This window comes from Moschus berezovskii, chromosome Y (genome assembly GCF_049115385.1).
Source record: "Moschus berezovskii isolate FMDL1 chromosome Y, NW_MosBer_1.0, whole genome shotgun sequence".
Classification (NCBI taxonomy): Eukaryota; Metazoa; Chordata; class Mammalia; order Artiodactyla; family Moschidae; genus Moschus; species Moschus berezovskii.
In genome coordinates this window covers 82,959,688-82,977,066 of record NC_142489.1, presented here as the reverse complement: position 1 = coordinate 82,977,066, position 17,379 = coordinate 82,959,688, and positions in this window count along the sequence as shown.

Below are 17,379 nucleotides of genomic sequence, written 5' to 3'. Positions count from 1 at the left end.
TAGGAGAAGGCAATGGCAAGCCACTCCAGTACTCTTACCTGGAAAATCCCATGGATGGAGGAGCCTGGTAGGCTGCAGTCCGTGGGGTCGCTAAGGGTCGGACATGACTGAGCGACTTCACTTTAACTTTTCACACATTGGAGAAGGAAATGGCAACCTACTCCAGTGTTCTTGCCTGGAGAATCCCAGGGACTGGGGAGCCTGGTGGGCTTCCGTCTGTGGGGTTGCACAGAGTCGGACACGACTGAAGTGACTTAGCAGCAGCATAGGGGAAAAAATTACAACCTATTATACTCTACCGAGCAAGACTATCGTCCAGAATTGAAGAAAAGTACTTCTCAGACAAGCAAAAACTAAGAGCTTATCCATACTAAACCAACTGGGAAGGAAATACTAAAAAGTCTTCTCTAATTGGAAAAAGAAGTAAAAATCTAAAGAGAAGGAAAAAACTCCCACCAGTACACAAAAATACATATTTAGCGTTGTGGATCAACCAAGTAGATAATATGCTATATTAAAATTAAAAGACAAGTGAATTGCTAATTAAATGCTAACTACATTGAACACCCTATTACATCAATGGAAAGACCATCCTAGTAGAAAAGCAATAAGAAAACTGTAGTCTTAAATTACAGGTTAGAGTAGTTGAACTTAGTAGATACTTACAGAATTTGTTTTTGTTCTTCAGTTACTAAGTTGTCTGACTCTTTTGAAACCCCATGGCCTGTAGTCCTCCAGGCTTCTCTGTCCATGGGATTTCCCAGGAAGAACAGTGGAGTTTATTGTATTTCATTTTCAGGGGGTCTTGCTGACTCAAGGATCAAATCTGCTTCTTCTGCGTTGCAGGCAGATTCTTTACCTCTGAGCCACCTGGCATAGTCTATCCCAAAATAGCTGAATACACACCTTCAACAGTCCACAGGACATTTTTTCTGGAACGATCAAATGCTAAGCCATAAAAAAGTCTCAGCACATTTAAAAAGACAGAAATTATATCAAGCACATTTTCTGACCACAATGGTACAAAATAAGAAATCAATTACAGGAGGGGAATATGGGACAAACACAAACTAATGAAGATGAAACAACATGCTACTAAATACCAACGAGCTAATAAAGAAATCAAAAAGGGAATCAGAAAATACTTTGAGACTCATAAAAACACCAAGTTTCCAAAATCTAATTAGCAAAATCATTACTAGGGGAAATTGTGTACTGACAGATGCTTCCCTCCAGGTGCGGGGATAAACTGAAATAAACAACTTAAATTACTATATAAATGAAGTATAAATAGAAGAATAAATAAAGCCCCAAATCCTCAGAAGGAAGGCAATAATAAAGATCAGGGAGGATATTAATAAAATTAAGACTTCTTCTTTTCTAAAGTAAATAAATAAATAAATCAGTTAAGTAAAAAGATATTTTTCAAGAAAAAGACAAAAACAAGTTAAGATTTTAGCCAGGTTAATAAAAAATAAAAGATAGATGATGCAAAAAACAAATGCAAAGAAGACATTACAGCCAACAAAACAGCAATAGGGAAAAATCTTAGAGGATACATCAAATAGTTATGTGCCAAACAATTGGGCAATCTAGAAGAAACTGACAAATCTTTAGTACCATACAATCTTTCAATCCTGAATCAGGAAGGAATGTATAATCTGAATAGTTGAAACACTAGTAGTGAAATTGAATTTATAGTAAAAAGTCTCTTAGTAAAATAAAATTCAGGACCACACAGCTTCACAGCACAATGTTTGCAAACATATAGAGATAAGTTTATAACCAACATTCTCAAACTATTCCAAGAAAATGGATTACTCCCAAATTTTTTATGAAGCTATTATTTTCCTAGCACCAAAACCAGACAAAGACACCACAAAAAAGAAAACTCAATGACAATATTTCTGTTGAATATACATGTGAATATACTTAACAAAATATGAGAGAGCCAAATCAACATCACATTGAAATCATCATATACATGATCAAAGTGGACTTTCCCAGGGGTAAAAGGATGGTTCAATATCCGCAAATTAGTCAGTGTGGTACACCACATTAGGAAAGAGAAGGACAAATATCACATGATGATCTCAACAGATGATGTAAAAGCATTTGGCAAAATTCAATATTCATTCATTTCAAAAACTCTCACCAGACTTGATATGGAGGCAATATATCTGAACATAATGAAAGTGGAAGTGGCACTGTGCCCACTCCAATACTCTGGCCTAGAGAATTCCATGGATTGTATGGTCCAGGTGGTCATCTGAACATAATAAAGGTGATTTATAACAAACAGAGTTGATATCATATTCAGTGGCAAAAAGCTTAAAGATATCCCTCTAAATCAGGAGAAGACACAGATGACCACTCTTGCCACTTCTAAAACACTAGAATTACTAGGCACAGTAATCATTCACAGAAAATAAAAGTCATCCAAATTAAAAGGAAGAAATAAAACTGTCACTACTTGCAGTTGAGATGATACTACATACAGAAAGCTATCAGTTCAGTTCAGTTCAGTCGCTCAGTTGTGTCCGACTCTTTGCGACCCCATGAATCACAGCATGCCAGGCCTCCCTGTCCAACACCAACTCCCGGAGTTCACTCAAATTCATGTCCATCGAGTCGGTGATGACATCCAGCCATCTCATTCTTTGTCATCCCCTTCTCCTTCCGCACCCAATCTCTGTCAGCTTCAGAGACTTTTCCAGTGAGTCAACTCGTCGCATGAGGTGACCAAAGTAGTGGAGTTTCAGACTACAAAAAAATGAATCACCAAATGAAATCAAGGTGAGTTAAAACCCTAAATGAAAGACTGGAAATTGTGAAAACCCTAGAAGAAAATGTAGGCAGAACACTCTGACATAATTCATAGCAACATTTATTTCACCTGTCTCCTAAATTAAAGGAAGCAAAGGAAAAAATGAGATCTCGTTAGTTAAAAGCTTTTGCACAGCAAACGAAAAGACTGACAAAATGAAAACACAACCTACAGAATGGGAGCAAATATTTGCAAACGATATGACTATAAGGAATTAATACCCAAACTATCTAAACAGATTATTCAACTCGATATTAAAAACAAGCAAACAAACAACCAAAAAAAAAGGGGGGGGAGGAGATCTGATTTTCTCCAAAGAAGATATACAGATGGCATATGAATGAATGCTGAACATCACTAACTGTCAGAGAAATTAAAACCAAAATCACAAGGAGATATCACCTCACACTCATCAGAATGGCTATCATTCAAATCAAAAATTCTGTAAATACAAATGTTGACAAGGATGTGGAGAAAGGTAAGACCTTGTACTTAAATGGTGGGAATATAAATTTGTGTAGTCACTATGGAAAACATTATGAAAGTTTCTCAAAAAACTAAAAAACAACAACAACAAAAACTAGCAATTGACAAGCAATTCGAATCCCAGTTATATATCAGAAGACAATGAACACTAATTTGAATAGATACATGAATTCCAATGTGTATTACAGCCTTATTTACAATAGAAACGATATGAGAGCAACCAGTGAACAAAGCATACATTTTTTCCTCCCTTCATGGCACTTGCATGGAGTATGTCATGAGCAAGGATTTGAACACCACAGTAATCCTTAGAAATAATGGCAGATACATGTTCGTTGAGATGGAAAAATTCTTCCAGCATGTTGTATAGAAAAGGAAGGCTACCATAGTGTATAGAGTTTGATTAAATTTCTATAAAATAAAAAAAAATTCACTGATGAATATATACTCATCCAAATAAACTAATATTATATATTCTATCATTAAATAACACATAAAATATATACGTTATAAACATTTTGTTAGAACATCAAAGATAAAATATTAACAGTATATATTTCTATTGACATACTTATTCAGTTCAGTTCACTTGCTCAGTCTTGTCCGACTCTTTGAGACCCCATGAATCACAGCATGCCATGCCTCTCTCTCCATCACCAACTCCTGCAGCTCATTCAAACTCATGTCCATCAAGTCGATGATGCCATCCCGTCATCTCATTCTGTGTCGTCCCCTTCTCCTCCTGCGCCCAATCTCTCCTAGCATCAGAGTCTTTTCCAGTGAGTCAACTCTTTGCATGAGGTGGCCAAAATATTGGAGTTTCAGCTTACAGAAAAATCATTAAATAAATGAAATCAAGGTGATCTAAAACCCTAAATGAAATACTGGAAATGATGAAACCCCTAGAAGAAAATGTAGGCAGAACATTCTTTGACATAATTCATGGCAAATTTTTTTTTACCTGTATCCTAAGGCAAAGGAAGTACAGGAAAAAATATCTAATTAAACTGAAAAGTTTTTGCACAGCAAAAGAAATCACTGACAAAATGAATAGACAACCTCCTAAATGGGAGTGAGTATTTTCAAAGGATATGACTATAAGGGGTTAATATCCAAACTATGTAAACAGATTATTCAACTAGATATTAAAAAAAAAAAACAAAAAAACTGAAATAAAACAATGGGAAGATCTGATTTTCTCCAAAGAAGATATACAGATGGTACATGAGAAAATGCTGGACATCACTAAATGTCAGAGAAATTAAAACCAAAATCACAAGGAGATATCAACTCACACTCATCAGAATGGCTATCATCAAATCAAAGTCTGAAAAAAACAAATGTTGACAAGGATGTGGATAATAGGAAGTCCTTGTACTTAATTGGTGGGGCTTTAAATTTGTGCCGTCACTATGGCAAACCTCAGGAAACTTTCTCAAAAAACTAAAAAAAGAACTACCAATTAACCCAGCATTTCTACTCCGATGTATTTATCAGAAGACAATGAACACTAATTTGAAAAGAGACATGAATTCCAATGTGCATTACAGCAATTTTACAATAGAAAAGATATGGAAGCAACCTGTGAACAAAGCACACAGGTTTCCTCTCTTCAAAGTACTCACATGGAATATGGGATAAGCAAGCATTTGAACACTATAGTAACCCTTAGAAATAATGGCAGATACATGATCGTTGAGATGGAAAAATTCTTCCAGCATATTGTATAGAAAAGGAAGGCTACAATAGTGTTTATAGTTTGATTCAATTTCTATAAATAAAAAAATTCAATGCTGTATATATGCTCATCAAAATATATGTGTATTATATACTCTAGCATTATATAGCACATATAATACACATGTTATAAACATTTACGTAGAAAAACAAAGACAAAATATTAAAAGTATGTATTTCTGTCGACATACTTATTGGTGTCCTCTAAATTCATTTTTATCCTTTTTGAAATTCTATTATTCTGCTCTGTTATTCTGTGAATAGAATAAGAATCACTGTGATGTTAAGGTTTGTCAAAGTAGTTATCAAGGTGGGCTGGCCTTCACATTCTTGTTGGGTTTGAAATATTAGCTATACTGTATGCGGCAAATGGAATCAAGTGACAGCTCTTGGAGAGGAATTTAGATAGCACTGCTGACAGGCATGCCTGGGAATACAATGAAGAGAATGATGTTCAAAAGTTAAACAAGCATGTGAAATCAAAATCTGAGGTTGGAAACGAGTCAATCAAAAAGATTCCAGCACACTGGACCCAAAGTGTCCTTATGTGACAGAGCAGCGTGAGCACAGCCCTTAGCAGGTAGTCATTGCTGTGCCTTACTACTCCACATCCTGTTACTAAGCAACAGGTCTTGCTCAGCAGTTGGACAGTGCATCCCTCGGACCCGCCCATAAGCAATCAACCATCAATGAGGTACCTCCTGGTACATCACCTGCTCAGCTATTGGTCAGCTACACAGTGGGCCCTACCTGATGATAAGTGCCAATGAGGGATCATTGGGAAATTATTCAGTCATGAGTGCTTGGTGCAGTGGTCGTGTGACTCTTGCCTTTGGGCACCTTACTTTTTTTCATCAGGAATGTATTTCTGGTAGATGGGGCAAGTTGAGTTTCCTGACTCAATATGAGAGTTGAAGTGACCCAACAATATTAGTGGAGGAGATGTTGAACACTTTCTTTGCTCTGATGTGTAATCTTATGGATATGGTGTATTGACCTTGGGCAACAGACTGAGGATTCAACAAATCTCGTGGTCTGTAAAGCTCTTTGGAGTAGAAAAACATGCAACATGTTCTTAATTACATTTTTTCCATGTTAAGTGCATGCTCTTAATTTGGTAAAGAACCTCAAGAACCCCCAATGGGAAGAGGGTGGTCTAGAGATGAAGTGATTAGAGGTCTCTAAAGTGCTGAAATGGGATTTAAAGTGTTCATACAGGGATGGAGGAGGCAGGAGTGTTGAAGGGAGACATATAAGTCAAAGAATAAAGCGCACTGAAGGAAAGTCTGAAGGTCATGAGCAGGAACACCATGCCCCTGAATCACCACTCCCCAGAATAAGACACACAGAGGTGTCAGCACTGGGTAAGTTGTGTCATGGCTTTTCTCAGCATCCACTAGCCCTTGGTGTTGGGCAAAGTACTACATTATGATGTCAAAGACCCCAAGGCCACCATTGGCTGGGGGAGTGCCTAGCTGACCAATCAGATTGAAGGATGTGGCTCCTCATTGTCCTGAGTACGTATATATGGGGGGGGAGGTCAGAGGCAGAGATTCTGGGTTGGGCCTCTTCATGGGATCATCATGACTAAGTTAACCAGGAAGCCACAGAAGCCAAGAAGCATTGCAACGTGGTTTGCTTCAAGGATGAAAGGAAGCATGACGAACCGTTGTCAACAGAGATACAGAGGCAGTGTGAAGGTAGGATGACTCCATCTATGTTCTCCATGTTCTCCATTGACTCTGCTGGCCAAGACCTCTACACTGCTTTTGCTTGGCACAAAATCCCTCATCAGCCCACATCCTTTTTTCATGACATCTCCCTTCAAATTCAGTTGTTATATTCTTTCTTCAAAACTAATATGATTCTCTTTTCTTACCAGGCATGAAATATGACATTGAGTGTCAGAAGACCTCTACAAGGGACTTTGAAAAAGAAAATCCGAGCATATGCCACTCAGTCGAAGAAGGTGAAGAAAGCAAAAAAAAACAAAAACAAAAACCAAACTGGTTTTTCTCTTCCTGTGAACGTAAGACACTGAATCAAGGCCGAAAAATACCAAAATATGAGGCAGAGTCCAAGAAGGAGGCAGAATCGAAAGAAAAGATAAGCTCAGCAGCCCCAGAATGAGAGACCCTGGAGACGTGCAACCTGGGCAGATAGTAATGTAATACCAAAGCTCAGAGAGCTTAGAATTGTTTCTCCAGAGGTATGCTTTCTTACAAACGGCCAACCTGGAAAAGACTTACTCTCACACTAACACAGTAAACTGAAGGCAGCCAGTTAAATAAACATCAAATGGTGAAAACATGATATTTTTGTGTGTGTGTGCGGGTGTGTGTGTGAATTCTCTGATGGGAAGGGAGGGGAGGGAGAGAAGAGGTGGGCTCCTGAGTAGGGAGGTGTGTGGAGTCCAGGGAAATTGTGGAACAGACCCTCAGGCCTCCAGTTAATCAGAGAGTAGAGGTCTGGACTGGGTCAGGAGTCTGCACTGAAGATGGATAACCCTGGATAAAAATTGTTCTCAGCGGCAAGGATTAGTGGCGTGGTACTGCTGCCTTTATTTGGTTTGTGGATTAAAGTAGGGTTTAGATTGCCAGAACCTAGATGGGAAGAGGGTTCAACGTGTGGATGGGGAAGGTTTACTTCCCCTGAAAAAAGCAGGCAGAAATCACCTCCTGGCCACCTATGTCATAAAGGGCTTTGTTGCATCACTCGGCTGTGCTGTAGCTAAAGGTTCTCAGGAGGCACAAAATGCTGATACAACTACAACCCACAGCTAGCTCTCCCAAGATTAAAATAATGTTTGGAGGGAACTGACCAAATATCAATATGGCCACTGTTATCCTAAGAAATCGGTGGGATCAGTGTGTTCTCAAGGGCAGGGCATTGGAGGTTGCCCACTCCCGGTGTGTATGACAAACAGGATCACCACAGAGAGATAATTTTTTGGGGTGGGTGGCACCATGCAGTTTGTGAGATCTTAGTTCCCTGACCAGGGATTGAAAACTTTTTTGTTTCCTTTTTAATTTTCCGTTTAGTCGATCTATTCATAGTTGTGAGTGGGGTATTAAAGTCTCCCACTCTATTGTGTTATTGTTAATTTCCCCTTTCATAATAATTAGCATTTGTCTTTCATATTTCCGTGCTCCTGTGTTGGGTACATATACATTTATATTTGTTATATCTTTTTTTTTTCCCTTTGGAATTGATCCTTGGTAGTGTCATTCTTTGTCTCTTTTCACAGCCTTTGTCTTAAAGTCTATTTTATCTGATATAAGTATTGCTACTACAGCTTTCTTTTGGTCTCTATTCTCATGGAATGTGTTTTTCCAGCCCTTTTCTTTCAATCTGTGTGTGTCCCTCATTTCGAGTTGGGTCTCTTTTAAACAACATATACAGGGATATTGTTTTTGTATCCATTCAGCCAGACTTTTTCTTTTGGGCATTCAAACCATTTATATTTAAGGTCATTATTGATAAATATGATCCCATTGCCATTTACGTTATTGTTTTGGGTTCGGGTTTACACCCCCTTTCTCTGCTTCCTGTCTAGAGAACGTCCTTTAGCATTTGTTGGCGAGCTGGTTTGGTGATGCTGAATTCTCTCAGATTTTGCTTGTGTGTAAAGCTTTTGATTTCTCCTTCATATTTGAATGAGATCCTTGTTGGGTACAGGAATCTGGGCTGTAGGTTATTTTTTTTCATCACTGTAAGAATGCCCTGCCATTCCCTCCTGGCCTGAAGAGTTTCTATTGAAAGATCAGCTGTTATCCTTGTGGGAATACCCTTGTGTTTTATTTTCTGTTTTTCCCTTGCTGCTTTTAATGTTTGTTCTTTGTCTTTAATCTTTTTTAATTTTATTAATATATGTCTTGGGATGTTTTGCCTTGGGTTTTTCCTGTTTGAGACTCTCCGGGTTTCTTGGACTTGGGTGATTATTTCCTTACCCATTGTAGGGAACTTTTCAACTGTCACCTCCTCAAGTATTTTCCCATGGTCTTTCTTTTGTTCTCATCTTCTGGGACTCTTATGATTCGAATGTTGGGGCATTTAACATTGACCCAGGGGTCTCTGAGATTTTCCTCATTTCTTTTAATTAGTTTTTGCTTTTTCCTCTCTCTTTCATTTCTTTTTTTCTAACATTCTATCTTCTATCTCACTTATCCTATCTTCTGCCTCTGTTATTCTACTGTTGGTTCCCTCCAGAGTGTTTTGGATCTCATTCATTGCATTATTCCTTATGTATTGAATCTTTATTATTTCTTCTTTGTTAAACCTTTCTAACTTCGTTTCGATCCTTGTCTCCAGGCTATTTATTTGTAACTCCATTTTGTTTTCAAGATTTTGGATCATTTTCACTATCATTTTTTGGAATACTTTATCAGGTAGATTTCCTATCTCTTCCTCTTTTGTTTGGGTTGGTGGGCTATTTATCTCTATGTGAAGACTTTGCGGAGGCAAGCACACGTTTGATTACTCACAAAGCAAGGCAGAGGAAACATGTTGAAATTATACAGGATTTTGGCTGTTTCCTCATAACAATGCCAGGTCATGACGTAACCCACTCTGAAGGCCTACTCCAGACCCTCTTATTTCTTATAACATACTTTCCACAACCGTGGGAAAGCCTTCCATGCTTGAGAAGAATGTACAGGTGCAAGGAATGGAGCCGAGTATGCACCCAAGCCCATATTTGTCACCCCTTCTTGCTCCAGCACTTCCATATTTGGGGACAAAACTTCCAATGCTGGAAGGGAATACAGCACACACTGACATGGAGTGGAATCAACATTGACCTGAACCTCAGGGCTTTTTAGCTTCAACTGGATACTCAGCCTAAATATCAAATAGGCAGGGGTGGCTACTGAGCATAGGAGAAATCAGAGCTCATACCTGGCACTGGTTCTGGCCCCTCTATCTATCTCCACCTCTCCCAAATTGAGAATTCCCAATATACAGAAAGTAAAATTAATCTGGAGCGTAAAATTATAGAAATCACCCAATAGGGAAAACAAAAAGAAAAACAAGTTAAAAAGGAGAATAGTTTAAGAGATATCTAGACAATATCAAGTATACAAACATTCACACTCTGGCGACGTAGAAGGAAAAGAGAGAGAGAGAGAAACGGGTCAGAAATGTATATTTAACGTGCTGAAAGGGAAAAACTTGCAACCTATAATACTCAACCTAGCAAGATTTTCATACAGAATTGGAGAGAAGAACTTCTCAGACAAGCAAAAACTAAGCGCTTATCCACACTAAGCCAACTCGGAAGCAAATATTAAATAGTCTTCTCTAAGTGGAAAAAGAAGTAAAAATCTACAGAGAAGGGAAAAACTTCCACCAGTACACCCAAACACAAAGTAAAGGCTGTGGATCAACCAAGTAGATACTCTAGGATGAAAATGAAAAGACAAGGGAACTGCAAGTTAAACTCTTACTATATTAAACACCCAATTATATCAATGGACAGAATATCCCGATAGAAAAGCAATAGGAAAACTGAAGTCTTAAATTACGGATTTGAGTAGTTGAACAGAATAGATAACTACAGCATTTGTTACTGTTCTTCAGTTACTAAGTTGCCTGACTCTTTTGAAACCCCATGGGCTGTAGTCCTCAAGTCTCCTTTGTCCATGGTGTTTCTCAGGTAAGAACACTGTAGTTTATTGCATTTCCTTTTCCAGGGAAACTTGCTGGCTGACCCAGGGATTAAATCTGCATCTTCTGTGTTGCAAGGAGATTCTTTACATCTGAGCCACCTGGCATAGTCTATCCCAAAATAGCAGAATACACACCTTTAAGTGCACACAGGACATTTTTTCAGGGATGATCAATGCTGGCCACAAAAAAGTCTCAACACATTTAAGAAGACAGAAATTATATCAAGCACTATTTCTGACCACAGTGGTACACAATAAGAAATCAATTACAGGAGTGTAATATGGGACAAACACAAACAAAAGGAGACAAAGCAACATGCTGCTAAATAAGAATGAGCTAATGAAGAAATAGAAAATGGAATCAGAAAATACTTTGAGACTAATAAAAACACCAACTTTCGAAAATCTATTGGATTTAGCAAAAGCAGTTCTCGGGGAAATTGTATAGTGACAGATGCTTCCCTCAAAGCAGGGGGAGAAACTGAAATAAACAACTTGATTTACTATACAAATGAGGTAGAAAAAGAAGAATAAATAAAGACCCAAATCCTCAAAATGAAGGCAATAATAAAGACCATCAGTTCAGTTCTGTTCAGTAGCTCAGTCATGTCTGACACTCTGAGTCCCCGTGAATCACAGCACACCAGGCCTCCCTGTCCATCACCAACTCCCAGAGTTCACTCAAACTCATGTCCACAGAGTCGTTGGTACCATCCAGCCATCTCATTCTCTGTGGCCCCCTTCTCCTCCAGCCCTGAAACTTTCCCAGAATCAGAGTCTTTTCCAGTGAGTCAACTCGTCGCATGAGGTGGCCAAAGTATTGGAGTTTCAGCTTTAGCATCAGTCCTTCCAGTGAACACCCAGGATTGATCTCCTTTAGAATGGACTGGTTGGATCTCCTTGCAGTCCAACGGACTCTCAAGAATCTTCTCCAACACCACAGTTCAAAAGCATCAGTTCTTTGGCAATCAGCCTTCTTCACAGTCCAACTCTCACATCCATACATGACCACGGGAAAAGCCATAGCCTTAACTAGACGGACCTTGGTTGGCAAAGTAATGTCTCTGCTTTTTAATATACTATCAAGGTTGGTCATAATTTTCCTTCCAAGGAGTAAGCGTCTTTTAAGCCAGGGATGATTTGGGAGAACAGCGTTGAAACTTGTATATTATCATATGTGAAATAAATCGCCAGTCCAGGTTCAATGCATGAGACAGGATGCTCGGGGCTGGAGCACTGGGATGACCCAGAGGGATGGGATGGGATGAGGGGGGTTCACGATGGGGAAAACATGTACACCTGGGGCGGATTCCTGTCAATGTATTGCAAAACCAACCAATATAATATTGTAGAGTAATTAGCCTCCAATAAAATAAAATAAAAAATTACCAAGGTATGAATAAAAATTAAAAAATTATCGAAAAAAAATTAAAAACAAGATATGTATACATACACAAGCTATATACACACACATATATAAATATGTTTATTAAATGTATATATACTTAGCATACATATATATGCATATTCTACCTATTTACATTTGTATATTACATATGTATAACAACTCATGATAACATATTATATATACCATTTTAAAGATTATGTTATGGTTACATACTTTAATATATATCATCCTAAAAATTTCCCTGTGGTTTAAAACAAACCAAAATAAACATTTTGGGAAGGCTTATTTGTGATCCCTGCTTTCTCTAAAGTGGCCTTTAAATTCTAACAAATACATTAGAATAATTAATGTTAATTAGTTTGCTTCAAAGATGGTGCTAAGTGGTAAAGAAACCACTAGCCAATGCAGGAAACTTAAAAGTTGTGAGTTTGCTCCTTGGGTGGGGAGTATCTAGAGAAGGAAATGGCAGCCCACTCCAGTGTTCTTGCCTGGACAATACCACGAACAGAAGAGCCTGGTAGGTTGCAGTCCACAGGGTCTCACATAGTTGGACACTACTGAAACGACTTAGCACAGCATAGAATGACATAGGTTGCTTAGCAAGGAAATATGAGCAAAAATAACAATAAAAATATGAAGATAGAGTATGTCCATGGACGTTTACCCAAAAGTAGAACAATTTTAAAGGACACAACTCAAAAAAAAAAAAAAAAGAAGAAGAAGAAGAACTCTTATGTGATTATTAAGTATTGATTATTAAGCATTTATGGGTTTTAAAGAAAGTGCTTTGATACAAACAGTCCCCCTACTTGTCCCCAACATTGAAGATTACCATACAACACTATTCTATTTATCCTGGTTTATATACTTAATTAAAAGGCTGGAAGAAAATTACACTGAAATTGCAAAACAGTTAGGACAATTCATCAAGTTGCCTGATTGATGAAAAGGCCTGAGTCCTTTGATTCAACCCCTCCGTGGGTTTGTGTGTGTGATCAGTCACTCAGTTGTGTCAAACTCTTCAGAGTACCTTAGACTGTAGACTGTTAGGATCCTCTGTTCATGAAATTTTCCATGCAAGAATACTCCAGTGGGTAGCCATTTTCTACCAAAGCGGATCTTCCTGGCCCAAGGATTGAAACTACATCCTCCCTTACCCTGCAATGACAGGTGGATTGTTTATTACTTCACCACCTGGGAAGCCTCACTGGGGATACGGAAACTTTTATAACAAAATTGACTAAAATGATTGTGAGATAAAAGGTAACTAAGCTTTCCAAAATTCCTCGTTAAAGCATGGGTTGTCGATGGAGTCCTAATGGAAGTAAAAGTTGTTAGAATTGAGATAAAACTTTACAAAAAGTGGCATATTAAGTGGAGTTTATAATAGAGGTATTCATCACTTTTGCTAAATGATGTGGTGAAACTCTTTATTTTTATAAATAGCCAAAAAACATTGTCTCCAATCACAATAAAAGTTGAAATTCAGTAAGTTACTGTACATTTATAATTACAGAAAGAAAAATCCTGCCTGACCCCCAGAGGAAATCTCTCAGGTTAAATACCTCCTATCCCCAAAGCCAGGCTTCACCAATATGTGAACCGTGAACTTCCAGATGTTAAAGCAGGATTTAGAAAAGGCAGAGGAACCAGAGATCAAATTGCCAACATCCGCTGGATCATGGAGAAAGCAAGAGAGATCCAGAAAACATCGATTTCTGCTTCATTGACTATACCAAAGCCTTTGACTGTGTGGATCACAATAAACTGTGGAACATTCTGAAAGAGAGGGAATGTCAGACCACCGGACCTGCCTCTGGAGAAACCTGTATGCAGGGTCAGGAAGCAACAGTTAGAACTGGACATGGAACAACAGACTGCTTCCAAATAGGAAAAGGAGTATGTCAAGGTTGTATATTGTCACCCTGCTTATTTAACTTATATACAGAGTATATCATGAGGAACGCTGGGCTGGAAGAATCACAAGCTGGACTCAAGATTGCTGGGAGAAATATCAATAACCTCAGATATGCAGATGACACTACCCTTAAGGCAGAAAGTGAAGAGGAACTCAAAAGCCTCTTGATGAAAGTGAAAGAGGAGAGTGAAAATGTTGGCTTGAAGCTCAACATTCAGAAAAGAAAGACCATGGCATCTGGTCCCATCACTTCAGGGGAAATAGATGGGGATACAGTGGAAACGGTGTCAGTCTTTATTTTGGGGGGCTCCAATATCACTGCGGATGCTGATTGCAGCCAGGAAATTAACAGAAGCTTACTCCTTGGAAGGAAAGTTATGACCAACCTAGATAGCATATTTAAAAGCAGAGATATTACTTTGCCAACCAAGGTTCGTCTAGTCAAGGCTATGGTTTTTCCAGTGTTCATGTATGGATGTGAGAGTTGGTCTGTGAAGAAAGCTGATCACCGAAGAATTGATGCTTTTGAAGTGTGGTGCTGGAGAAGACTCTTGAGAGTCCCTTGTACTGCAAGGAGATCCAACCAGTCCATTCTAAGGGAGATCAGTCCTGGGTGTTCATTGGAAGGACTGATGCTAAAGCTGAAACTCCAATACTTTGGCCACCTCATGCGACGAGTTGACTCATTGGCAAAGAGTCTCATGCTAGGAGAGATTGGGGGTGGGAGGAGACAGGGACGACAGAGAATGAGATGGCTGGATGACATCACCGACTCGATGGACATGAGTTTGAGTGAACTCCGGGAGTTGGTGATGGACAGGGATCCCTGGCGTGCTGTGATTCATGGGGTCGCGGAGAGTCGGACACGACTGAGCGACTGAACTGAACTCATCCCCAAATGAGGAAACTGCTTAGAGGATTTTTAAGGTTGACTGGATTTTTCTGGAACTTGGTTCCTGGTCATGGAATCTGGCCCAATCCCCCATATGAAAAATTAAGAAGGAATGGGGAAAGACCACTCGGCTGATATGAGATCTACAAGTTTAACCTTAACACCCTGAAAGAGGCTATATTATGACTTAAACTTTATGCCTCCTGAACTTGGAAGTCTTTCAGGCTATATGTCTCTGAAAGGATAGGAATCTCTCTTGGGATGTTGGGACAAATATCATAACAACCTAAGGCTTACCTCTCAAAACAAATAGACAAGTTTACCAAAGGGTGTCTCGTTTGCCTCTGGGCAGTAACTGCTACAATTCTTGTGGTTAAAAAGACCTCCAAGCTGACTCTGGGGCAGCCCACAATGATGTACACATATGACCAGGTGCAAGCAGTCTCGGAGACTAAAGGGAATAGATGGATGGCAGGTGGAAGTATCACCCAATATCATGCCCTTCTTCTTGACACTCCAGAAATAAAATAAACAATCTGTCAGACATTTTTTTCCCTTTAGATATTTTCCCCTTAGGCCACCAGTGCATGAAAGTCATTGATGAGTTGCACTCTTGCTGTATCTAATGCACCCCCCTTTGACCCAGAGGAAGCATGGTTACATAGATAGCAGCGGTTTGTTGGGAAGGAAGAGAGGAAATTGAGACATGTTATAGTGCATCCATAAAAAAACAGCAAAGTCGGGGGTCTTTTCTCCTAGGGGCTCAGCCCAAAAGGTTTAAGTTTTCACCGATAAGAGCTCTGGAATTAGGTGAGGGAAAGGTGGTTTGTATCTATTCAGTCTGTGAATATATTTTCCTCTTTCTGCATATTCATGCAGCAGTCTGGAAGGAAAAGATGACCAGCGCCCAAAGCTCTATTGTTAAACTCATAAAATTCATTCTTAGGTTCCTGGAGGTGATCAAAGATCCTGTTAAAGTATCTGTCATCCATTGTAAGGGTCACCAAAAGAAGTAAAGAAGGCCCAGGATAATAGGAAATCTGATGAGGAGGGAAAACTAGCCACTAGGGCAGCTTTTCCTGCTGCTGCTATCTGCCCCCTTTTCCCTCATGGATTCCTTGACTCCAAATTATACTCTAAAGGTATGTTTCCAGTACGCTGAGTGCAGCTGGGAGATTGGGTCATGTGGATGGTTACAGGCTGAGCAGCTTCAAATAGTATACCATGACTCTCAAGTCTGGGAAATCATTAACTCCTTACACAGAAGTATCCATTTTGGAAGAGATGATCTGGACACCTTGCTTAAGCTCATTCTCTACCATTTGTTAGCTAAGATTATTCAGCAGATAACACAGAATTGTGATAATTGTCTAAGAAACAATCTAAAAACCAGACTGTTGTCATTTCCCCTAGTCAAACCTATCCAAATTTGGGGTCCTTCTTTGGAGAGAACAAGCAAATGAATTTTAGAGATACACTGAGTAGCAAAGGATTTCTTTTAGGGAAATTAAGTGGAAGTAGTTCCTTTTTATTGAACACAGCCTTGTTCTGGCAAAGGGGCTTGCAAAGCTCAATGAAATAAGGAGCAATGACTTTCTTCCACTGGAAGAGGAAATGTAAATGATTACAGTATTCTTGCATAATAACCTCAAGAACAGTATGGAAAGGCAAAAAGATATGACACCAGAAAATGAGCCCTGAGGTCAGAATTTTCCCAATATGCTACTGGGGAAGACCACAGGACAATTAACAATAGAATGTGAAAGAATGAAGCAGCTAGGTCAAATTGGGAATGGTGCTCAGCTGTGGATGCATCTAGTGGTGAAAGTAAAATTTTATGCTCTAAATAGCAGTATGACACAGGGGCCTGGAATGTTAAGCCCAGACTGGAGGCAAACTGGACATGACCAGGAGATAGAGTAATTATCGACATCATAGGAATCAGTGAAGTAAAATGGAACGTAATGGGTGGATTTAATTCAGATAACCATTATATGTACTACTGCCACAAAAATCCCTCAGAAAAAACTTGAGTAACACTCACAGTTAGCAGAAGTCTCTAAAATGCAGTTCAGTTCAGTTCAGTGGCTCAGTCGTGTCCGACTCTCCGTGACCCCATGAACCACAGCACGCCAGGCCTCCCTGTCCATGACCAACTCCCGGAGTTCACTCAAACTCATGTCCACAGAGTCAGTGATGCCATCCAGCCATCTCATTCTCGGTCGTCCCCTTCTCCTCCCGCCCCCAACCTTTCCCAGCATCAGAGTCTTTTCCAGTGAGTCAACTCGTCACATGAGGTGGCCAAAGTATTGCAGTTTCAGCTTTAGCATCAGTCCTTCCAATGAACACCCAGGATCGATCTCCGTTAGAATGGACTGGTTGGATCTCTGGCAGTACAAGGGACTCTCAAGAGTCTTCTCCAACACCACAGCTCAAAAGCATCAA